This window comes from Patagioenas fasciata, chromosome 7 (genome assembly GCF_037038585.1).
Source record: "Patagioenas fasciata isolate bPatFas1 chromosome 7, bPatFas1.hap1, whole genome shotgun sequence".
Taxonomy (NCBI): domain Eukaryota; kingdom Metazoa; phylum Chordata; class Aves; order Columbiformes; family Columbidae; genus Patagioenas; species Patagioenas fasciata.
Genome location: NC_092526.1, coordinates 11601728 through 11627743, shown reverse-complemented (window position 1 = coordinate 11627743; position 26016 = coordinate 11601728). Strand labels below are relative to the sequence as shown.

General features: G+C 39.2%; 1 protein-coding gene across 2 annotated transcripts in view; it reads right to left on the bottom strand.

Moving 5' to 3' along the window:
* MYLK (myosin light chain kinase) overlaps positions 1-26016 on the bottom strand; it is a 210396-nt gene that overhangs the window by 181913 nt on the left and 2467 nt on the right. Inside the window, exon 1 of one of the 2 annotated variants that reach the window (XM_071810812.1) lies at positions 25346-25439. The exons of the other annotated variant lie outside the window; for it this stretch is intronic. The gene's annotated coding sequence lies outside the window, so the exon portion shown is untranslated. Of the gene's footprint in view, positions 1-25345; positions 25440-26016 lie in introns of those variants that run through there. 2 annotated transcript variants of the gene reach the window in all.

Sequence of the window (26016 nt, the reverse complement as noted above, 5' to 3'; positions counted from 1 at the left end):
ATACACCCTCCTGGCACTGAGTGGTTTATGGACTTAAGAAGCCAGACCATCATGTTTCATAGTCCCTGAGTTTAACCTCTATAAATTTAACCTCTTCCTGAACCCACTTAGGCTTTCTTGACATTTTGTTGCCGTGAGTTCCACAATTGATTGCACATGTCTTGTATTAAAAAGAAAAACAAAACAAAACACAAACTTGTTCTAAGCTCTTCATCTGAGTTTTACTGAATTCTCCCTTCATTCAAATGAAGCTATGACTGATTAAATGGTGTGGAGGAGGTAAACAAGGAATATAGTTTTATCACACTCTCAGCCTTCAATCGAGATTTTTTCCAAACTGAAGAGTCCTAGTTTACACTCTGGTGTCATTCCATACCTCTGATTTTATTGCCACTCTGAATCTATTTCAGTTCTAACAAATACAAGTTTTGAAAATGCCACAATGTTTGTTTTATTCTGTATTATAGCTCTTCACTTTATTATTTGGCCATCCCTGGAACAAACAATTTGAAAGAACTATCCACAGTAATGCCCAAACCACTCACTCTACATAATTTAAATTACATTCTCCATTAACATGTTGTGTGGGGATTCTCAACTCCTCAGTTGTATTTATTACTACTATACCTTCCCAGACACCATGCGCAGCACCACAACTTCTCCTCAACATTGTAAACATAGGAGAGCACTCATTCCACTTCAGTAAAGTTTTTAAGTAGAAAGTTGTTTTGGGAATAAAGCATGCCATGAATTAGTCTCATATCATCCCTAGTACTTAGGACATTTGACATAAAGCAGAGACAAAAAGCTGCAAAAACCATTCCCTCCATTTCTTAGAAGTCAATCTACAATGAATAGAAGCCTGAAGAAATGCTGTGTGCTCAGTTCTCACTCTCAGCACTCCTGCTTTTCCCCCCTCTCCAAGAGCATGATAAGGGGACATAAATCAGTAGCCTCAATTCTTCACACACACACCCACTCACCTCCCAAGTTAACAGGAAAGATGAAAACCAGCTGCCTTCTAATTTGCCTCTGTTCTAAATAAGCAATTCCCACATTTATCAATATTTCATCTAGCTATTTTTGGCACCAACATTTTCCACATCACTTAGAAATAGAGGGGTGACTAAAGATGTGAGGGGAGAACATAAATATAACCCCCACACAAAAGAAAAAAACCCCAAACACTGGTGTCAGGTTTCGCAGCGGGACACTTCCTTTGCAAGATTATTAATTGTCTTTAATAATTTTTTCCCTCGTGACATGACTTTAACTAATTTTCTCATTTTGAACAACCAGAATGACTAAAACTAACACAGATTCCTTTGGAGGTAGAAAAAAGGTCCTAATTCACTAAGTCTTCATTGTTAACTCAGACAAAGACTGACCAATATTAATCCAGTCTTAAAAAGATAACTGAGCATTCAGTATATACCTTGAAGGGTACTTGGAAAAGATCACATTTATCTCACCCACTGAGAGCTTCCACGTTCTGTGCGTGCAACACTGGCCTCTGAAATAACAGCTGATTCAGGACACTTCAAAGATCCCAAATCCACAAGCTGAATGTTGCTTGCTTGGATAGCAAATGAGAGAAAATTTCCAAAGGCTCCTGGAAGGCAGAATTGTAGTTTTATCCTAGGAACAGAATATACACACATAGTCCCTCCACAGCACAGGGAAGGTCTCTGCCAGCTCCCTGGTAACCAGCTTTGTTTTGTTGACTAGACTGTTAGAAAACATTAGGGAAAGAAATGCATGGCTTGGCAGTAATGCCCTGAACTCAGAAGACATGAGTTGAGGCACTATCAGTTTGTGTGAGAAGGGGTAACTACTGTGATCTTTGTCAAGGTACTTCATCTTTCCAGGACAGAGTTCCTCATCTCTTTGCTTGTTAAATGATGGGACCTTTGTGGTTTTAAGCAGAAACTCCTTAGCCCAGGATCTGTGCCTGTTAGTGCTTATACAGCAACAAGAACAGGTGTCTACAGTCTAGAGGGATCTTGGATCCACACCCTAAGTATTAGCTGCTACCAATGACAACATCCACATCCTTCTGCCTGTGCCCACCAACCTATTCTCATATTCTTATGCTTTCCTTTTTACCAACTCCAGCATTCACCCAAGCACAGAGGGAGCTGCATCAGGACTGAAGAAAAAAAAAAAATCACATTACATTGAAAAGGACCAGAATTTTAAGTTTGAATATCTTCTTCTGTTCCAAGATGGATCTTTTAAAAGGTCCCTCTCTACATGCTGTCTTAGAAATACATTCTAGGTTAATGTCACAATATTCCTTATATTCTTTGTTAAGGAGTAAAGAGAGTGTGGACATAGGTCCATGATGCCAAATTAATGTCTAAGCTTAAGTAAAAGCTGGTAGCATACTTCACTAACTAATTCAAGCCTACTTTTGTGTACAGTTCAGCAGTCTCTTGTTGTGCTATAATGAAATACGTTTTCTGCAATACTCAGGATAGATAGAACAACCTACCACACAGTGAATTAATAATTTGATAATCACAGAATAGTTGAGGTTGGAAGGGACCTCTGGAGATCATCCAGTCCAACCCACCTGCTAGAGCAGGTTCACCCAGAGCAGATCACACAGGAATGTGTCCAGGCAGGTTTGAATGTTTCCAGAGAAGGAGATTCCACAGCCTCTCTGGGCAGCCTGTTCCAGGGCTCTAGCACTCTCAAAGTAAAGAAGTTTCTCCTCATATTCAGATGGAACCTCCTGTGCTTCAGTCTGTGCCAATTGCCCCTCATCACATTGTTGGACACCACTGAAAGGAGTCTGGTCCCATCCTCTTGACATCCAATCTTGAGATATTTATAAACACTGATGAGATCCCCTCTCTGCTTCTCTTCTCCAGGCTGAACAGACCCAGCTCTCCCACTCTCTCCTCATAAAGATGATCCAGACCACTAACCATCTTTGTAGCTCCCTGCTGGACTCCCTCCAGTAATTCCTTGTCCTACTTGAACTGGGGAGCCCAAAACCAGACGCGGTACTCCAGATGTGGCCTCACCAGGGCAGAATAGAGGGGAAGAAGAACCTCTCTCAACCTGCTGGTCACACTCTTCCTGATACCTAATGCCTTTGGTGCACTCAGAGCAGTAGGCGTGTTTGCTACACTGGAAAGAAGTATCCAATTAACTGCGTGAAGAAAAGGGATACCAAAATAATCACTTTTTTTACTATGATAGGATAGTAAATCTTAGATGAGTGCATCTGGCCTACCAAAGTGACAATAGCACATCCAAGGAAGCAGAAACTGTCTATGTACCAGTGAGGAGAGGTAAAATTGCTTCCTACTGGGCTGTCAGATGACCTGCCATCCTCAGGTAAATCCCAGACAAGACAGATAAAATTCACAAAGTGTATTAAACCAAGTTTCTCCTGCATGGATAGACATTGGACAACTGCATCATCAGAATCATAGCATAGCATTCATTTTCTGTTTGTTAGAGAAGATTTGATCTGGCAGGGAAGTATGATTTTTTCAGCTTTGGCACCCACGTCTTTATAAAAATCTTTCAAACAGTATTACATATTTTGGATTTTAAAAGGAATATTTGTATTCAGTGTAACTTGATTAAAAGTATTAAGGCTTATTTAAACCTAAAAGGCATCCCATTCTTACAGAAGGAGTAATGAGCCTTAACAGAAGCATATGACAGTGTGCTTGTCATGTTTAGCTTTCCAGTACATTTCTTCAGCATCCAAAAGAGACAGGAGGCACCTTCAGTGAATTGCACTGACAGTAGAGATATCCACATATGCATAAGTAAACTATCAAAACAAGAACCTTCCTGGCATGAAGCGCAACAGAGGGCAGATTCAAACCCCAGCTATAGAGCTTGTGACAATAAATCAGCTCAGATAGATTAGGACAGTGTAATTATATGATCCAACATCTACTTTCTTCACAGACAAGTGTTTGCCTACAGAGAGCCAAGCCAATATTAACATTAACAAAGCACTAATGCAAGCTCCAGAGAGAGAACCAGAGTTGTACTACTTTTGACTCCAGTCAAAAACATAATAGTCCTTCCAGGTTCAAAAACAAACCACCCAGTTATTATAGAAGAATATTGTTGAAGAGGCTCTACAAGGCAGGCAGACAGTTGAAGTACAACTATTTCCCTTCTAAAAAAGGACTTCAAAAAGACATGCTGCAGTAAGAAACACCACACTGAATGAGACAACTGTTTTTAAAAATGTGTATGATTTCACCATATTTAAAGTCAGGATCACTTGTATTTTCTACTCCAAACAGCTAAGTATATATTCTACAGTTACCATGTAGAGTTTCAAGAATATGCATCTTTAGGCTCAGAGTATAGCAGTAAATTAAGAGATGTAGGACATTATTTCCATGAAAGGTTGATAGACAGAGATTGTTTGTCACATCAGAAAAAAATAAAACAAAACAAATAGACATATTAAAAAAAAAAAACAAAAAAAAAAAACCAAAACCAAATTAAAACCAAAACCAAACAAAAAACCCACAACAATCACAAAACACAAACGAGAATATGATCAAAATCTAACGTTGTTTGCTGAGATCCAGGAAATTTGAGAAATGAGATTATAAAGACAGCTTCATACACTTTATAATGAGCCATCCAAATTTATAAACTACGAACTCAGAGTTCACCAGATTTTAGAAGATGTTGTAAGAGCTCTTTATCTTATCCAGAGATGAGGATGGAAGAAGTAAACATAATAAACTGATAATGTAATGGCAAAGCCCCAGAAGTGTTAGGTGGAAAGGATCTCTACGCATCCATAACCCAACATCCCGCTTGAAGAACTACCATCAACACCCAATCAGATCAGCTGTAATTTTGTCTCAACAAGCCTTGAATGCCTCCCCAGACAGAGGTGCCATAACATTTCTGAGTAACCAGTTTTAGTCCTGAACCACCCTCTGAAGCTTCAACATGAACCACTCAAGATGGAACTTGTAGACACTGCCCCTCATTTTTCCATCTGCTACTACTAAGAAAAGCTTGGCTATTTCTTCTTGGCACCTCCCCTTCAAGTAAATGTAAGCTGCTGTTTGACTGACAGCTCTGTAGCAAGCCTATATATGAAATCTTTGAAAATTTCCCACTAGAGCAGGAGACACTTGACAAGGAAATCTCTTTGGAGAGAAAAGTGGAAACTGAAGAGTCCAATTTTCAGTTTCTGGCTAATTTACATAGTTTTATATTAAATACAAGAGTACAGTGCAAAACAGCACCTTTCTGTAAAAGCAGAGTTTAGTTAAAATTGACATTTTGCTTCCACACTATTTAAAGGGAAATAACTTTTGCTTTGGTGCCTGTAATTCCCAGTTCTCTATCCCTCCCAAGAAGTGAAATAAGAAATATCAATGTAAGCATTTTTTTCCCCTTAAGGTGGGGGGTGGAAAAGGGGAAGAATTTAATGAGTACTATCTGCTGTTTTGGCACTCAGAAGGGCTATGATTGAGAGGAAGAAACACATGGAATATGTAAAGACTGATTTCACTACAAAATAAGTAGTTTCTGCAGAAACATCCATTTTAAAATGAATTGTCTTTCAAGTTTGTCATTATCACAGTTTAACTTAAATGCTAAAATTTATGCTATTACAGGACATTTGTACAAGCCTGTTTCCTTAACTAAAACAAACACACAGTCTAACTAGAATAGCATGTTTAAAGTTAGCACGTTCATGCCAAGACAGCACACTTTCACAATAATTTACTTTTCTTCCCTCTGCTTCTGAGCACCTTTGGGATATGTCTTCATAAAGCAGCTATTGAATCAACATATGGAAAATTAATATTTTGCAATATGTATTCAAGTTACTTTAAAGGTAAAATTTTGGGTCAACTAATCAAACTGAGGAAAAAAAATAAATTAATTTACCTCACTGAAGCTAAAACCCTTCCCTAGATAATTCTCCCTAAATCTCAAGGTCAATGGATTCAATGAGCACGTAATGTTCTCACTTCAAACTACTCTTGTTCTTAGATGAAAACAGGCTAATGATCAGATCCAGATTGGGTGCAACTCCAATGACTCCACACAGTCTCATACACTTTGAGAGGAACAGTCACAGTAATGATAAGAATCAGCTGATCCATCCAAAATATGAAGCTGCTCATGTCTGAGTGAGAGTTATCTAAACCTGGCCATACACATATTTTAAAAATAAATAAATACATAAATACATAAATGAAAAATCAACATTTCCATACTGCCCCAATCTTCTATGCACTGAAGTCAAGCTGCTAAAGAAGCACAAAGTTTTTCTATCCTCCTTCTACGTATATTTCTCTTCTTATGAGGCTGCATATTCAGTTTGTACTAAAAAGTTCAAGTCCAAGAACTACTGTGGTTTTATTTAAAGTGTGTTTTGTTTTGTTTTTTTTTTTTTTAAGAAAATGTATCATAATTTAGACAGAGATGTGACTGCTACACTTTTAATCTTAAAATATGTTCTGTACAGCTATAACTTAAGGGTTTTGTGTTTGTTTCCAGAGTACATTGAGCTAAGAAAAATCTGCAGAATGGCAATTTTGAGAAGAAAAAGGGAATCAAGAACTTCAACAACATGATATTTGTAACATGAAACAGCTTTTTTTCTAACCAGAGCTTGACACTGCTTTTCAAAGAGAAAAGCATCGGTTATGAAAAGAAGGTGATGCTTGGTGAATTTCCGAATGGATATAGGATGATTAGGACAGTGGGCAACAGTAAATACTAAATGTACTGTGCTGCACTCACACTGCATTCACTTTTAACTAAATGATTCAGTTGCACCTTTTTAATGAAAGGAGAATAAACACAGTCATGACGGAACATGCAGTTTAGGATCCCACACTGGTATAAAGTTGTATTTGCCTCAGTATAGGTGAGTGCAGGGCAGGAGGGTGGGCAATTTCTTTTTAGGAAAACACTTAAATGCAATCTTTATCATTTGCAACAGTAAAAATGAGTGGAGAAGGCATGTAAAATGCAGAAAGCAGGAACTTGAAGGAAGGAGGAGTCTGTCAAGCCAGTTAGTTGTCTGAGCCCTTGTTTTCCCCTCACCACCATTTTCCCAAATCCAGCTAATAAGGAAAAACATAAAAAAAACCAGTAGCCAGTATCCCCATTGGAAGATTGGTATCTTGGGTAGAGTTCAGCTGCAATGGTATTAATCTTCCTTTAAGCCTCTGTTTGAACAATGTCACTATGGAAACAGATCTGTGATGCCCTGCACCTTATCAGACCTTCTCTATTTAAGTTCTTTTCTTGTGTTTTCAACAAAGCCATTCGCTGAACCTCAAGTAATCTAAGAGGGTGAGGTTTTGGTTTGTTGGGAGTTTCTTTTACATCCCCCCCTTTCACTACCCAGTGTCTTCCAAAAGGTTCTCTCACCCACTAATGCCATCTGACAAGTTTTGTTTGACTTGCATCTCTTCAGTTCCTAGCTCAAAAATATTATGGGTATATTTATTGTCAAGCAGACTATTTTTTTTTATTCACACACCCACCCCAGTGACATAGTTTTCAATGAAAATTCCACTCATTCAGCAGCAACTTTTCCATTTTGGTTTTAGCTGCTAGGAATCTGCTTACATCTACATCAGATGTGCCGGTAAGTTTTCTCTAGAGAATTCCTAGGATAGAGGTATAAAGAGGTACATCTCTGTAATACCAGAATTTATCAGTTCCAGATGCATACGGAATCCCAAATTCTGTGTTTACAAATTCTCAATATTACAATGCTTCTTGGGGACAGAGAACAAGAGGGGAGTTGGGAAGCTTCAAGGTCATTTTTTGCAAATGAAAGAAGGCAAATCTGGGTTTGCTCTCACTGCATCCAGATCTGGTGCACAGGCAAGAGCCATAGCAGGCTTTTTGCAAACTAACCAAATGCTATAGCCTCTGCAATAGTAAGTGGAATGCATACTATAATCTTCCACAGAGGTAGATATAAGCCAAACATTATATAACCTTTGAGTTTTTGTAATACTTGCCCATAACCTTAATTTAAGGCAAGGCTGTAAGAGACATCTTTCTTAAGGGAAGTTTTTGGTACTTCACAGTTTGGGGAAAGAGTGAATCTTAGCTTGCATGAGAGTTTTGTGAAGAGGAGGATGTGAGTTATAAAACAACTTTATTTTATTTGCTTACTACCTTCGGTATTCTAGGTTGGCTGAGGAAGCTGAAGGTGTGGCAACACAGGGCAACACAATAGCCCAAGACATGCTGTGGCTCTCTAGTTTCCCAAGGTGGACTGTATAAATATAAAGGCAATTGCAATTAACTATCCAAGTAAGCTTCACAATGAAGAACTAAACAAAATGTGCTGAAGACTTCCACTGGGACAAAACAACTGTATGTGTGCTGATGCTTTAAGAAAAGGTGAAACTGGAAGAAGGCATACAACTCAAACATTCCCCCTTTATATATTTAACTGCATTATTTCTAGGCCTTCCTTGAGCACGCTGTCTGACGGCGGCAGGAGCAGCACAGCTCAAACCAATGCTCACTGTGGTTCAGTTACTATTTCAAATGGAAATAAGGACTCTTAGAAACCTCATAGCAAACCAGTTTCATTTTGTTGTTATTTCAAGTTTGTATTTCCTTTATTCTTAACATACCACCTAACAGCTTTTGTCCAGTGTAAAACATGACACACTGTAGTAATGGATTTCAAGTGATATTCTTCCCTGGTACTTGCACAGCTTATTTTGGTTTACTGAGGAACAAATCTGAGATATAGCCAAGGAGACAACCTGCATACCTAAACAAACCTTATATGTTTAAGTGCTTCAATCAAAATGTAACAACAACAACAAGAAGCCGATGATTTTTAAATTTTTTTTTTTTTTTTACATACATCTAAATATGGAACAGCAGACTCATTTCCTTTTTTCCACATGGATGAGGAACTTGCTGTTCTATTTCAGCCCTTACCCAGGAGAACCACAGAACAGCAGGTGGGCTCCCTGCTCTCAAGTGCAGCATTGCCTCTCTCCAGAGTCATGGCAAAAACAATGTAGTTCACAGAGAACAAATTTTTCAGAGAGCTCCTTGGATGGTTTATGCTAAATTCCACTGTTGTTCAACAGAACATAAATATTTTTTGCTACTACACAAAGTAAAAGAGGTAGAAAGCAAATAACACACATTCCAGCTTCATCTGTACTGAACTAAGGCAGATTTTTTTTTATTTTTAGGAACTATTAGACTTGGCACAAAATAAAGTGTTACTTTGTGCTACCCCTCACATTCCTATTTAGTTATCTCTGTCACCTACTACTCTGCATCATCTCTTGCCATTGAAAGACTACACACACTGCCAGTTTTCATGGACTTAAAAGCTGGGATATAAAACAAGGGACTAGGAAATACCCAGCTGATTTATTTTCTGGCCACAGCTCACCTTTCACTAGGTAGGACCAGGGCATTTCCAAGAACCATGTGTATAAGGCCATCAGTGCCTCCAGCCTCTTCTTGCACAGGTGGCAAAGGAGCATGGGAAGAGGTCAGCTGTGCCTTCCGAGAGGAATAGTTCTACACCCAAAGCTGCAGTTTTGCAATCTGACATTTTCTTTCTTGCTGTAAACATCCCCCTGCTGGTTTTTAGCCCCACTCTCAATAGCCTACTGTTCACAGATATCAAACAGAAATATACTTCAATAGAACAATAACAAGTAAGGAGGGCCTGAGATAAACAAAGACATAAAAGTCATGGGTATATAATGAACAGTCAGTATATTTAGATTAGAAATTAGAAAAATACATCCAATATGGCAGAGGAGCAGCTTCCCACTAACTAAAGAAAGAAGGTTAATTCCTCCTAAAGATCAGAGTATGGGAGAGGTTATGTGGCACAGTTATTATCAATAAGGTTGGACAAGGCTCCCTGAACCACTGTGTCTCACTCCCTGCAAGGATAATGCTAGAGTTGGATACTTCTGTGTACCACATTATCCTGGCATTATGTCACACAGATCCCTCTGAAATTACTGAAAGTTGTGCTTACATTTCTGAGGGCAGATCTGGGCAATTTGCCTTTAGCCTCATACCACTGAATACATTTCTGTTTCTTCCTCCCTACCCACAGCTTTAAAAATTAAGCTGGGAACATAAATCTCTATTTCAGATTTCTTTGCTTTAGACCGGGTATGCCAAGATGCTCCCTGCCCCTCTCAAACATCTATAGCAATGAACCCATTTTAGAGTAATTTCTCCTGTGGAAGACGCTAGCCAATGACATTGATGTGCATTTTCTCTCCACATTAATTCAATTTTGTAATGCAAACTGGAGCAAGACTTCTGTTGCTTCTGTATATTTCGGGCTGCTGTGGATCCTCAGAAGATGACCAAAGTGGTGAAATGAATTTGGAACACTGGTTGGCCTTGAAAGTTTTCTCATAGAAAGCTTTAGTGATCCTTCCACTAGAGATTGCTCACTAGACAGTTGCCATTAATTACTGCATGGGAACATTTGGCCAGATATTCACAAGACGCAAATCAGTCACTAGGGATTTAGTTGGTTTAGAACTATGGCAGGAATTGGCTTTATGTCTTGTATGCATCACTTCAAACTCCTATGACATTTTTACTGGCCTGGCTGTAGACAGAGTTAGGACTCAGTACTGAAGCTGATGGAGGACAGGCCACAAACTGAATGTAAGCGAAGTAGATAAGTGGAACTTTGCCAAAGCCATGAACCTCTCCCTGCTACACTGCACACTACCAACCTAAAGGTTGCAGCAAGTTTAAACCCACCATTAGACCTGAGTCTAAATGGAACTCTGTTTCATGGGCTAGAAGAAAATTAACTTGATGATAAAGAGAAAAACAGAGTTACAGCCTTGTTGGCACAAGCAGTAGTAGAACCAGCTGCCAGTCCTCTTGGAATGAGGAGGCATATTGCAATAAGAACCACATTTTCTGTAAAAAAATCTCAGAGAACATGATCAGCAAGTTGTCTCTAACATCTCAGATTTATAGCATGGCCTGGCTCAGCACCACTGCTATTTCAGAGCTTCCTTGCAACAAAAACCGTTATTTAAGTTTGAAACTCTGTCCAAGGCTTTGCAACCTATAGCAGTTTGTTATCTCCCTCTCTTCCAGTGTTAAAAGTCAAACAGTACAGTGATGTCCCTAGGTTATATGTAAATATGTGCAATAACAGTCCAGAGATACAGCACCCACCTTTTAAAAAAACAAACCTTTCTGTGCAGACCACTGGGGTCATGTGCAGCCCTGAGGTCAGCAAAACACATCACCTTGTTCTATCTTGATCTCTTCTGACGTTAAATTAGACCAACAGATAAGAAAGGAAGAAAATTGTGCCCTAGCATGTCCGTAGGTAGAATCATGCATTTATGTGGATGTGGTATGAAACAGTAAGGCAATGAAGATAGAATAAAAAGCAAGTTTCCATCTCGTTCCTTATAAGTTATGATGCATAGAACATATGTACACTACTGTTTGCGCAGAGGACAGCTCCTCTAGACATAGCTGAAGTAGTTTTACAATGTGTTATGACAGTGAAACAGAACAGCTTGCAAATCTCACTAAGTAAGTAAGGTAATTTTCCGTTTATTAGGAAAGGAAGTTTGCACGGAATCCAGCTCCTTTCCCTTCAGAGAAGTGAAGCGTTTTTCTGGGAGTAAAAGAACTCTGATCCAAAGGAGAAACTGCATTGTGACACTCCCAGTCTCCCATGTGATTTCTCTGCCCAACAAGTCTTCATTTTATATTTTGATATATGGAAGAAATCCCCACGTAAGAAACAGAAGATTGGAGGTTAATCTTTGCTTTAACAATAAAAATAAGAAGCCACTTCCTAAACTACTTCAGTCTCATGGGTTAAATGGAACCAGTTGTACATGTGACCATCACACAAACAAAATTTTGTGTCACTAAAAAGAAGCTCTTTATTGGCAGCACAGAAAAGTGGACAGCACACTACACTGTTGTCACAAAGGGACAGGGAGGAACATTAGAAGGGACAGTTATTTGTTCTAATCTACTGGACACTCTAAGTAACTCCGTTTAACCATTTCACACCTCTGTTGAGACTGATCATTGCCACTTGGATGAAGCACAACATAGTGGAAGACAAATCCTAAACAGGGATGTCTCAAGAATTTCTAAGAGCTGCTGCACTGACTGAACTCAAGACTTCTCTGAATTAAGTCCAGTATTCACCCCAAGAAACATATCTGGGATTATCCCATAGATTCCACATGCACAGGATACATGCAGCTTCAAAAGACAGCTCCCTGCTGACTGAAGGAGAAACAGGTATTACAGGGTTTTTAAGTCTCTGCAAGCAATATAGATTTCACATCCTTTTGTTGTATTACTCTATAGACTCCAATAAATCTACAGAATTCATCTTACCACAAGGCTACTGTTTTGCAGAGCAACTGACCCAATGACTGGTATTTATTTGCTGAGAAAAACTCCACACTATTCAGCCTTGCCACCACAAAGATGACATCTTGTTGCCAATCTGCTTGCCAGGAAACCATCTGGAAACAATATCAGTACCACAATCTATAGGCATCCCTCGAATTCATTAATCAGGTCAGAGTTCAATAACTGACAGCATCTTTAAGAACTGGAAATGATAAAGCTGTTGTAATAAGGCACATTCAAGATCATTCCCCAGGGGCCTATTTAGTCCCTCCTCTCCTTTGTTTTCCTCCTTTTTCCTTTAAAAAACATACAACATTAGCATCTTTTTGCCCCAGTGTTTGGGTTTAAGTTTACCATTTCAGAGAACTTCGAAGTGCTAACAAGGAGTCTCAGTTTGATGTACACACATGTAAAGGAAAATGTCTACAGTCTCACTGCAGCAAATGCAAGTCCTCACACATGAGCCAGAAGAGCCACAGACTTCTGCCTTGACAGTAGAGCTATCCATGTAAACACTTAAAAGGACATTGAAAAACTCTGAAGAGAATTAAATGGGGCATGACAGTGATTTGGAGACTGGGAAAAATATTTTAAAAATATAAATATATACATTTGTTTATTGTAGCCAAAAAAATGTACAAAGTTCAGTTTAAGATGGTTACAAAGGATTCTTATGCAGAGCAGAAGTACTTTCAGAGGGAGACTAGCAGTACCAGGTGCTAAAGTTATCTCAGAGAAAGACATACCAAAACCCAGGGGCTGGAATCTGAAGCTGCAGAAGCCTAAATTTGAGTGCCTTTCTTCCAAAGCAAGAGGAAAAGATAACAAATCAGAAACAAACAAATACACACCACACACCAAACAAAACCACCACTACATGCAATTTTGTTTTCCTATCTTTTTCAGATTAAAAATCCAGGTGGTTTTCTAGAAAATATGTTTTAACAACAAGTTATTGAGTATAAGATCAATGAAATGGCACTTCTGAAAAGCAGGGAGTGAAAGTAGAAGTACATCAAATTCCCCTAGATTAAAGAATCAAACAAATCACAGCTATGAGTTTTATCAGTTCAGTACAGCTCTCCATATATATACATATATATACAAAATATCCCTGTTCTGAAAGTAAGCAGCTGTTCATTATCTTGGACAAAACTCTTTGGAAGCAGTGATAAGGTCTTCCTTAGTGTTTGCACAGCATCTGGCATAACACCACTCAAAATTAATTGTTGTACTATGTACTCCATAATGCAAAAAGAAGCAGCCAGCTCTTGCTCTGGATTTAACCAGAACTGTTCAAAACAACAGTGTCAAGTCCCAACACTGAACCTAAATTCAAATTTTGTTTCACAAGTTGAGTTTCCATATTTGTCAAATAATTCCAAGGTTTTATTTTTCTACTAAGCTCATTTTTTTTTTTTTAAGTTTCCAGAAGTTTTTCTTTTCCCTGTAAGCCTGGAAACTTTGCAGAGTGGTTTTCCTATAAAGCATATTCAGGTCCTCATGTGAAGATGGGAAAGAGTGGACAACTTTGTCATCTGGAAGGGGCAAGATACAAGGAATCCATGTAATAAGTTTAAAGAGTGATTTTTAATCTTATTTATTTCTCAGGCTACAGATTTCCAAAGGTAGTAAGTAATAGCTTCGTGTCCACTTGATAGGCATCTAAAAATCTTGGTCTGCTGATGGGGTGGAATAGCTACGGATAACAAGAGTTAAATTCTGAAAACTGTCTTTACATTGAGTCTCCCATTGTGGAAGAAATTAATATTTTGGCTCTCCACTAAATTAATTACATATTTTTGAGCTAATTAATGCAACTGAGTCAACAAAACTAATACTAAAGCAAGTACAGGGCAAAATCTTTGAGACCCTCAGAGAACCGGGCTAACAAAGTCACCCCAAAATAACTGTACAATGAGTTCCAGATATTCTGCACATGAAATATGCAGTTGAAGCCTAAGAACTTCAACATTTGATAATACCTAAACATTCTTATGTGTTTGCATTTGAGGGGCTTTTCTGTTTGTAATTTTTTTCCAACACATTAAGCTAAATCTGGACTAAGCCTGCATTACAGTTAATGCAAGTGTATTGATTCACAATTTTTATTCAGTGAACTCCTAAACTGATTTTGGTTAGAATAAGACAACTTTGCATTCAGACATAAAATCAGAAGATTCATGTTGCTTACTCTCTTTCAGGCCTTAGAGGTCCTTTCAAACGACTTTCCCTCTGATACAGTTTTGTAAAGTGTTTTGAAACCTAGTGATGAAAGTAGTAAGAACTATGTATTTGACCATACCATTTGAAAACCAATCTACTAGAAATCCTGCAAATAATTCACATTAAAGAAGGTATTTTACAATTTGAAAAACAAATTAGTATGCTGTTGAAATTATCAATACCTAAATATCAGACAAGTGAAACCTGGCTGGAACAGCTACATAAATCTACTAGTCTAACTGTAAAGTAGAAAATGGTATCTAGATAAGCAAAATCCTTCTGAAACTTGGCACTGAGAACTATTCCACAGCTAAATACTTGCACAGAAGCCAATGATCACAAAAGATCCCAACAGACATTGAAATTTAATTTGATAAGAAATCGCTCACGAGAATGGATTAGTCAGATACAGGACTGGAAGAAGTCTTGTGTATTGTAAAGTGCAGTTCCATTTTATATCATGCAACTGTTTCACTTAATATCATTACCCTTGCACATATTACAACAAAGTGATGAGGTACAAGTTTTCACCACAGATGTTACTCCAGTCAGCTTTGATGAAAAAATTGTTCTGGACAATTTCACTTTCATTTTTTTTTGAGGCAACTTTTAAAGTATACAACTGTACTTCATTATTTCTCTCATATGATGGGGAACTTCTGCAACTCATCAGTAAAGTCATTACACAGAGACAGCATATAAATTTCCAACAGCTTTCTGGTCCAGGCTGATATGTAGTAGGCTTGAATCCAAGACCTTCAACAACAAAGCACAGATACATAGCTAGATTTGAAGCAAGATTGGTCCAGTACTGAGAGGCTACATAAAGGCTCAAACAGGCAAGCTCTGCAAATTCAGGTGTTTCTATTTACAGAATGCAAGGTGATTGCTATAGCAGGGGACAGGACATGCCTCAACCCAAAAGAAAAACAAAAACAAACCAAAAGCAAACAAACAAAAAATCCACACAAAGAAAACCCAATCAACAAACCAAATCCCTCCCTCTCACCCAAGCCACTCCCCTCAAAAAAACTCCCAACATCAACAAAAAAAACCAAACCCACTCCACTCCTGTGTTCCTAGTAAAAAGAACATATGTGACTCTACTGATGCAGTGCAAAGGGAACACAATACTAGGTTTATTCGCCTGTTTAGATGTTATGGCTCAATATTAGCTTCAACTAGCTTAGCAATATTAATCAACAGTATCTTGTTTGTATATCTTGTTTCAATGCTGGATTGCATCTGTAAAAGCAGCTCTTCAAAGTGCATTTGCACAGAATAAACTTCTGTACTGCTCCTTCAAATACATGCACATGCTTTATGAAAGAAGGACAGTCTTCTGGTAACTGCACAGAAATTAATATAAACACACTTCAGCTCTTGTATACATGTCTACAGCGACCTCTCATATAAACACTGAGCATTCTTCTTCAGTTTTTTTCCACATCTGCAAAACCAGAAAAACAAGGCTATCTTCTCCCTTCATGTATTAAGTGCAGGGGTTTTGAATTTTATGAAACCCTGGGCTAGAATATGTGTAAATGCATATCATGTGCATATGCAAAGGGAATATATGTAGCTCCATTAACACTCAGAACAGCTTCATGCCCAACTTGTGCCTCCCAACTTTAATAGATTGCTTCCACAGAGTATTAAAACACTAATAGCTGTCATATATCAACAACACATGAGGACATTCAGAAATACTCAGTATTTGCCCATTTGAAAAAGAAAGGGACAATACAGTATCAGTCATTCAGGATCTGTATGCAGTTCTCCAGTGGAAAAGTATAGGGTACAATCCAAAACAGAAGCAGCTATAAAGGCCACCAGTTACATAACAAAGAATGGCACTGATACTAAGAGTCAAACAAAGCCAGGGTACAGATACTCAGTTTCCAGAAAGAGAACTATATAAGGATGATGGAAGAAAGAAAAGGACACTAAAGAGCAGCAGTTCAGAAAGCAAGAAGCCTCAGGGAGAGTTAAGAATATTGCAGGGCACAGGTCAGCTCTTAGAAAATGGATTGCTTGAGTAAAGACAGGGAAGGCCATAAAACATGGCAAGTCAAATGTAAGCAGGAAATTAAGAGGGCTAAAAGCCAATTCAAAAAGTGTTAGCAAAGGAAGATCACAGTGCTAGCAAACAGGTCTTTAAATACATCAACCACAGGAAGCCAGCCAGGAAAGCAGTCAAACTGTTGGATGACAAAGGTGCAGAAGGGGCAGATGGGAATGTAGCAAAGATGCTGCAGCAGAGAAGCTCAGTGAATTCTTTACATCAGTCTTTACTGCTGAAATCTTCAGGGAGATTTCCATATGCATTGCACTCTTCGTAGCAAATCTGACAGAGGAGCCAAATCAATCTGAAGGAAACACTAGACCAAACAAGGAAGTTAGATGTTAATAAATCACTGGGACAGAACAATATTCACACAAGTTCTGAAGAAACTCAGATGTGAATTTGAAGAACCACTAGCCAGGGTGTAAACCAGCATTATAGAAAGCCTCTGTGCTGGAGGACTCAGACTACTGCCTGCATAATTCCAACTGCAGGAGGGGAACCTGAAAACTATTCTCTGGCAAGTCCAACTTAATTCACAGTGAGAGCAAGCACATTAAAAAGAATAAGAAAGAATAAGGACAGAGCTTAAACATTTTTTACAACTGAGAGGAATGAGCAGTGCAATCCTTGGGATCAGTGCTGGCACTAATATTACTCAAATTGTTCATCAATCAGAGAACTAACTGATTAGGAAAAAAAGGTTGCTAGGTAGGATTTAGTGAAGATAAATTTGAAGTTATTCATCTAGGCAATATCAGCTCTAACCATTCCTATTCAGAAGCTGGAGCCATCCTTGACAGTTCTCTAAAGACCTTCACTCAGTATTCAGTAGCAGTCAAAAAACCAGGCAAAAATCTAGGGCTACTGAGAGCCAAGCAGGGCACTTCTCCCACTTTACTCAGCCTGAGCATTCTCATCACTTGAGTGATCTGCTCTCTGAATAACAAGAAGGACATGGTAATGTCAGAGGTGTGCAGGAAAAGACCACCAAATGGGAACGGAGCAGATATTTTACTTGGAGAGACTAAAAAGGTTGGGACGACTCAGTTTGGAAAGAAGGTGACTCAGGGTGGATATGACCAGATATAACAAAAAACCCACAGGCTGCTGAATGCAGAACTTACTTGCCAGACCCTACAACACTAAGACAAGGTGGTACTCACCAATACTAGCAATAAACTCATTTAAATAGAAAATATTGTTTACACAGCAGGTTACGAGCTTCTTGAACTCACTGTCACATTAGGCTGTGAAGGCAAAGGATGTCCCTCAACTCAAAAAGGGATTAGACAAACTCTTGGATAACAGGTCCATAAATGGATACTTGTACATATCTTCTAATATTCTTAACACAAAAACTATGAAAATGGGAGAGGTAGGTAGAAAAGTGGATCTCAAAAAGTGACTGTTGAAGAATTTTCTATCAACTTGTCAGACACAATGATGTTCTAGTTGGAATGCTGAGGCAGTTTTAATGCTATACATTTTTTAGGTAGACTCAGCATTCCCACACAAAACACCACTTATGGAGGGTAAGCGATAACCAGCATCCATTAGGGTTTCAGAAAAGGACCTCCTGCCACTGTGACAACCAAACTACAATTCACTGCTTGGTTAAACACAGGAATATTGTTTTAGAGATCTGCTTTCTGCCAACATGCTGACCGCTGTCTCTTCGTATCAAATTATAATTATCCATAAGCAATACAACAAAAAAATAAACACATGGGTGGTATTTTTCCTCCTGTGCAGCTTCTGGATTCATTTTCTTATTTTATCTGTTCTATAACTCCAGTAAAAGAGCAGGTTGATAGAAAGCAAACAATCATTATCTCTCATGGCAGGGGTGGGACAAGGACAGACAAGAACAACAAAGAATAGGAAATTAATTTAAATCAGATATAGGTGCCAGAGCCTTTCTTTTAACACTCTTCCCCCTGAATGCACCTTTTATATCTGTACACACAGTCCAGACATCCATAAGTAACTATTTTACCAAGCCAGGTAAATCAAGATTTTAGCTTCATTGTTAACTCAAGGTTTTGTTGCAGAAGCATTTTTTAAATTAGCACGATCTTTGAAGAGAAGTTATTTATATCTCAAAAAAATTTAATCTAAACTGTATTTCCTGTCTTGTAAGTGAAATCTAAGCTTGGACAGAAAAAAAACAAACCTTGCAAGAAGTGCAATTACAGTGAGTTTGTCTTCAAGACAATAAATCCTTTGTTTTAAGGTTCAATTTAGTTCATTTTCTTGTAACTCTTACAGTCTTAAAAGAAAATACTACAGTTTGATTCTTGGGGAAAAGAATTCTACGCTATACAGATCCAAAATTAACAAGATTTGACAAAGATAACTCTTATGCCTGCTCTCGACACTATCTCAAAACCTTATGTTTGTAATAAAACAGACTAGAAAGGAGCTAGCACTAGAAAGCTATATCGCAAATTCTGTTCACTGCACAACAGATAACAGGCATGAACAGACATGAAACACCATTAGCATTTTTCTTCTTACTTTGGTGAGAAGTAGGCTATGTTACTGCATCTCCCGACACCAGTACCAATAATCATACATTGCTAATGTGTTATACAGGTATGTGGCACAAACATAGGGTACTGCACGGTGCTCATGCACTGATGAGCAATCACAGCAAGTTCAAAGCAAGTTACCTTAGCTGTCAAGCAAAGTACCATATAATAATAACGACAATTAAAAAAACCCAAACACCAAAACAATAAAACATCCAGTATTAAAATGTATTTACATGTTTTTGTTTACATTTACCATCTCAGACAACACAAAAAGCTTCAAGTGGTAAAGAGTCTGCAATTAGAGGACACTACATTAAGTCTAAGGGCAAGATGATGCATATGGAGGAAGGAGTAAGGTCCACACCATTCTACCTGGAAAACCATTCCTACATCTCTCACTTTCTGTCCTTGCTGTTGAGATGCCATGCCAGTTGTTAACATTTGCAACCTCATTTTCTGGATGTGACTGTGTCCAGTCAGGAACCAAGTCCCCACTTGCATTCAGGTTAACCAGGACTAACGATTTCCTCTCCATACCTCAATGTCCACAGCTATAGCTTGCAAATACCTTGCAGATGGAATATAACTTCAAGTTTCACATCAGGTAAGAGCTAAATAGACTGAATAGAGAAATAAATACTCCATTAGTCATCTGAAATGAACTAGATAATGACACATTCAAGCAAAATGAAGCAGCAATACTTCCACTAAGTTTAGAAGTGTTTGAAGAAAATCTGCATAAAACAGCCTTTTAAACAGCCACACTGACTTTTACTCTGCATGAGATTGCTTAATTGATCACTAAGTAGCCCAATATCCATGTTCAGGTTGATAAAACAATGTTACCTGGACAAAATTTCCCCTCAGTTGCAGTAAAGCTTAGGCCTCACAGGTCAGAGCTGAGCTAAAATGGCGCATGCTCATGCCAACCATGTCTGCAGGACACAGCACAGCTCCTGCCTCCCCACCTGCCCATCAGCGTGAGGGGATTCCCTCAGGATACTCACTGCCATCCCCATAGCCAACACCTTTATTCACATCTCTCACATAGCAACATTGCAACTGGTGTGAGTGACAAGTTACACAGCAGGATGGTCTGTCAGGAGAACATGAGCCACCCTAAGCCAGTCCCAGCCAGTTCCCGCCAACTTTGGTGCTGAGGGGTCCCCAGCAGGGAAAACCATTGTGTGCCAGAGCCTGCCACACCAAAACCTCCCTCAGCCAGAGAAGCACCTGGATACAAAGAGTCAGGGAAATAAAATGGCACTCACTGAGGGCTGGGGACACTCTGTGAGGTCCTCCGTGGCAAAGAGGACAGGGACATTAGGAAAAGGTTCTTCATAGAGAGGGTGCTGGAGCACTGGAACAGGCTCCCCAGAGAGGTATCACAGCCCCAAGGCTGATGGTGTTCAGGAAGAGACTGGACAACATCCTCAGACACATGGTGTAAACTGTGGGGTTGTCACATGCAGGGACAGGAGTTAGACTCGATGATCCGTGTGTGTCCCTTCCAACTCAGGACATTCTATGGCACGCTGAGGGACAGTGCCTCAGCACTGCCACCATACTGCAACCTGCAGTGGGCGTGCAGACAACAGAGACTACCCAGGAAAGGGCTGACTAAGTATTTATATAAGTGACTTCATAAATGTTTGTGGTGGTCCTGTTCCTCAGCATGTGAATCAGCAGTCACAAGTTTGTATTGATTGCCAAGAAAATAATAAGACATTAAATCCTCCGACTCTAGCTTGTTTTGCCAGCAGCACAGAGGTAGCTTGCCATGAACTCTCCAGTGAGAATACTATTAATACACAGTGCCAGGGCACATCCCTGAGCAGTGCTGAGGGAAGCACAGAATGCAAACTCTGCGGCTCCCCTGGGAGTGCTGAGGTTCAGACTTCAAAAAACAGCAGCCCTCGCCATTCAAATGTGTTCACTTCACTGAGGAGCATGGACATTTTCACAGCAAGATGAAAAACTGCTGTGACGCAGCAGAACAGGAAAATGAATAGCAAGGAGAAAAGGGAATGAGGAAGAAAAGGAAACAAACCTTTCAACACACCCTGTGTGTGAAAAAGGTGCACCCAGACACATGAGCCAGAATCTCTTCCTAAAAAACCTGCATGATACATGCTGAGATATTTGCTTGTGTCATATTGATATGAATTCAGTCCTAAATCCCTCCAGCTGGTTTCAAGTTACAGCCAGGGGTAGCAGCACCATAAAATTCCTCACAGCCACCCAGACCATTACTCTTCTATTTTCTTCCATGTGGGGTCATCACACCCCCTCTGGAAAGCTTAGAGGTACGATACCACTGCAGGCATCTTCAGAGAGAGCCTGACAATAGTGTATTATGAGGATTGTTGTAACATCCTTTCAATATTCTTAAGGTCCAGTGATTTAGAGAAGAGGGTCCTTTGTGTCTCCTGTCAGTTCCAGGAAGCTCCTGTCACTGGCATGGAGACTGCATATGGAAGAGAGCTGCTAAACAGACCAGTTAAAAGAATATGGGCACAGTTTCGCTCCCACATTACTGAAAACCATGAATGCTGCAACTCGGCTGAGGTCAGAGGAGCTGCAGCGCTGTGATGTTGGGGGTGAGACACCCATACACCAGCTGTTACATTTCAAAGCCAATGGTCTCACAGGCTCTCCCTGCGATACACCCCCTGAGGCCACCACAGCCACAATGTCAGAGCTTAAACAACAGCAGATACCAACAATCCAACCTACAACAGTGCCAGAGCAAACTTATGTTGCACAAAACAGAAGAGGTTTCTCACTTTGAAAACTAAACTGGACTTGAACTACTGATGTGGAGCCCTTGTAACACTTTTAGACATGAAGTATTAACATAATACCTTCCTCTTCTTCCACCAAAGGGAAGGTCAAGATCAAGGTAAAGAACCTGAGCAAAGCAGACCGTGTTTGACAATTTTTTCTTTCCTGTGTATTTTAAAGACAATCTGCTTATTGCTTTGGTTTTGTAACTTTCCTTTTGATATAAGTGACAGTGTAAAATCATACAAAGAGTGGTGCCCTGACCCAGACTTTGTGAGTTCTTCTGACAGAATGTACCTTCACACTTTATCCAGTCAGACTGTTAATCCTTGTTCTGGAGAGATGGTCAGTGATTTATTTCTTTTTCTTTTTATATGACACTGATTCTAAATACATGACCAAAAAAATTAATATATATATTAATGGAATGATACATTTATTCCATTAAGAGACAAGAAGTAACTTCATAAGAGTTAACACTGCAGAAAATAATATTACACAACTATTTACATTTGATAATGTATTAAAGTATGCATCCTTGTTATTATTTACACTGTATATTTACACTGTAAATGTAAATTGTGACTGTTGCTTAGTAGATATGGAAAATCTTACATCCCCATCTCACCTCGTTTATCTATCATTTTGCACCATGACTATTCATCCCTTTATAGCGCTTAAGAAAACAACACCGCCTTGAAATCAGATGCAACGATGTCCTGATCAGAACTAAGAACTGGTTGCTGTAGTTACTTTCACTCATTTTGCCTGCAAAACTCAATTCTTAGAGGTCTTAGAAGCAAACAGGAAACCTGCAACACTTCCAGGCAGATAAGACCAGCTAACTCACAGAGCAGGGATCCTTTCACATTTTGAAATATCTCAGAGAGCGCCTGCACCAGACCAAGTACTGCTGTGTCTCTCCAGAGACTCAAATCCTGATCCTCTTTGTAAGAGTATTTGCAACTCAGTCCTTGGTCTCCCCACTACCCACTCATCCCTTAATATTTTCCTGAGGTTAACAATCAGGATAGCGGTTTTTACTACTTAGCGGCATTTCCCACTAAAAGCTGGATTACACTGGTTTAAACAGTATATCAAAGGTCTTGGGATGAAACTACAGGCTTTGTGGTCAGATTATCCTTCACTACACAATTCTGGTATCATTTTGGGCACATCTTTCTATTCAGATATCATCGGGTCGCTCTGCAAATAACTCAGATCACAAGGCAGCTGAAGAATAACAGAAGCAGCAGTAAAAAGACAACTCAGAGCAATGGTCTTAACCTGCTGTGCAGCAACCAGAAATAAACTGCAGTAGGTATGTAAAACACCACATGCCACCACTCACTTTCCTCAGCCAGGAGGTCTGCAGCCTCAGACCACCTGTGGACTCTCAGCAATTTATCACGTTTCACAAGAAAAAATAGCAAGTGAAGCACATGACTGGCAACTAGTGCATCTTTTCCTTCTCCCACAGGTTATACCTTCTACTTTCAAATGTAATTATGGCCTGTTTTAATCCTTTATTGATGAAGAACATAAGTGAAAACATCCCTCTGTGACAATTCTGTATCCTATGGCACATCATCTGCATCACAAGCCCTAAAAATACCTTTGGAACCAAGAATCCTGTGCATAAAAAGTAGCACTTGAGTCTGAATAATTAATATGCCATCAGCTGGCCATATTTTTGGCAAGCAAGTGATTTTAATCCAATTACAGCAGAGGTGATGAGGTCAAGCTGATTCTTACTGAAGAAACACCAGCGAAACTGTCCTCAAAACATAAGGCACTGCAGCATGCTAGACTTATTTAGAGAGCTAACACACTGTAGTGAAGTTTAGCAATGCTCAGACTTGTTATTACAAAGGTAAGTGCCAAGAAACTGCTTTGTGCCAGCAAGCAGAAGAGGAAAGGGATTCAGCAAGAACACACTTTGTGAAGCACACTGTAATCCTAAGCACTTAATTGCCTTTGGCAAGAGCCACATCCCATTGCTCTCAGAAGTTGCTCTATCTGCAACTTGATGCTCACAGCTACAGCAATGAATGGAGTGGGGGAGGAGAAGAAACTGGGGGAACTAGTGAGAGAACCAACTACAGCTATCAGCCTGTCTTGCTGAACCACCAGAGTAAAATATATAAAATACTGGCATGTGCAAGGCCAAAACTCCACATTTGATTACTCTGGAGAGCTCCCATAGAAGCAAATTAAGACTGTCTTGCATCCAGGCTCTTTAATCACCCACAGAGTCAGGGACATTTGTTGTACTTACACACCTGTATTTATGCTTTACTATTTATGTAGGAGTTGCTTCATTTCCAGACATTCTGAATGAACCCATGTAAGTTGGTTTAAATTCGAAAGTACAACCAGAGCTTCTGCTTTTTTTTTTTTTTTTCCCCTGTCTCTGCTTATAATGCATAATTCACAAATATTTTACAATATTTTAACCCCATTTTGGAGTTCTCACATAAATGGAAGCCTCAAAGGTAAATAACGCACAAAGCCTCTTTAATTAAATAAGGAGTTTGGGGGAGGAGTTTCTGCAGACCCTTTTAAATCTTAAGCCTGCCAACTGGATGAACAAAAGGTAGATTAGGCTCACATGATAAATCCCAGTAAACCTGAAAAGCTTTTGTTAATAAGTCACTGAGGGAATTTCTCTTTTTTCCCCTAGAATTTCTGCTCACCAGAAGTGAGAGTTAAGATTATTCAAGCAGGCTTGGTTTCCCGCAGCATTAAATGGGTATATGCCTCATGGAGTTCTAATCTCCTTGTTTCTATAGAGTTCAATTCTCCTTTCATTCTTACCAAAGGAGAACCAGTTATTTCTAGCTTTTATACAGGGAGCAGCTGCTGAAATGTCAGAGGCAAAAAAAGTTTATGGAATTAGTCAGGATTTCCAGTAAAGTTAAACTGGAATTCTATATCAGTGTTATTAGCAACAGCAACAAGAGAGGTAGAAATGTATTTTAATTTCATTTTGGCATTTCTTTCATGTAGCAGGTTGTAGATGATCCTTCTAACTTTCCATTCATAAGTTAGCATTCAGTAGCTTGTTCACAGAGCCAAATGACATGTTAGTCTGGCAATTAGTATACTCTTCTGTTTGTAGAAAGGCTTAATGAAGACATTATTAGAGACAGACCTTGCTGTAGGACATTCAACAGGCCCTTTACAACTGCTCAGAAAAACACAGATTTTAGGAAAACTCATACTTTAATCACAGACAACATAAATGACATTTAAAGCTGTGAAAAACAACAAATAAAGACGCCTAAAAAAACCAACAAAAGAACTCAAGAGTCCATCCTACCTGGCTCCGTCTGGTTTCACTAGTGAATCCTTTTCAGCACTATAGATTCATCATATCTTCTCTGCATACAGAGCTGAAATCCAAACAGCATATGCAATCCTAAAGTACATCACAGAAGCATTTCCATCAGTGAAGGGGATGAAGGCAGCTGTGCAAAGCTTGCTAAGATTCTGTCTGGAACACTGGATGCCACTGTCATCATTCAGGCTCAGAAAACATTTTAAGAAGTCTACTGCAACAGGTGTAGCAACATGTTTCTAGTGCAATGAGAGAAAGAACACCTTATCTTCCAATGAGAAGTTAAAAATGAATAATTTTAACCAGAGGGAAAAAAAAAAGTTACATTTGTTACCTCCTAACTCATAGCTGTGGAGCAAAGTTTGGAAAAGCTGTTGAGTAGAGCTCTAAACAGAGCAAAAGCAAACAACTGCTGTGTGTTTTTTTATGAATGTGACAGGTTTATGAAGGAAAGGAGATGAGTCTTTTTGCGAGAACAGGATGAAACAGTCCAGAATCCCCTGCAGCCCATGCTCAGGCCTGAACCCAAACTACCTAGACAAGTCCAGCAACCACAGACTATGACTCCCAGTTCTCCAGAGTCTGACCAAAAACTTCATCCATCTCCCTACATGGCTCTCAAACAGAGCTTCTGAACACACTTTCCAGATTTA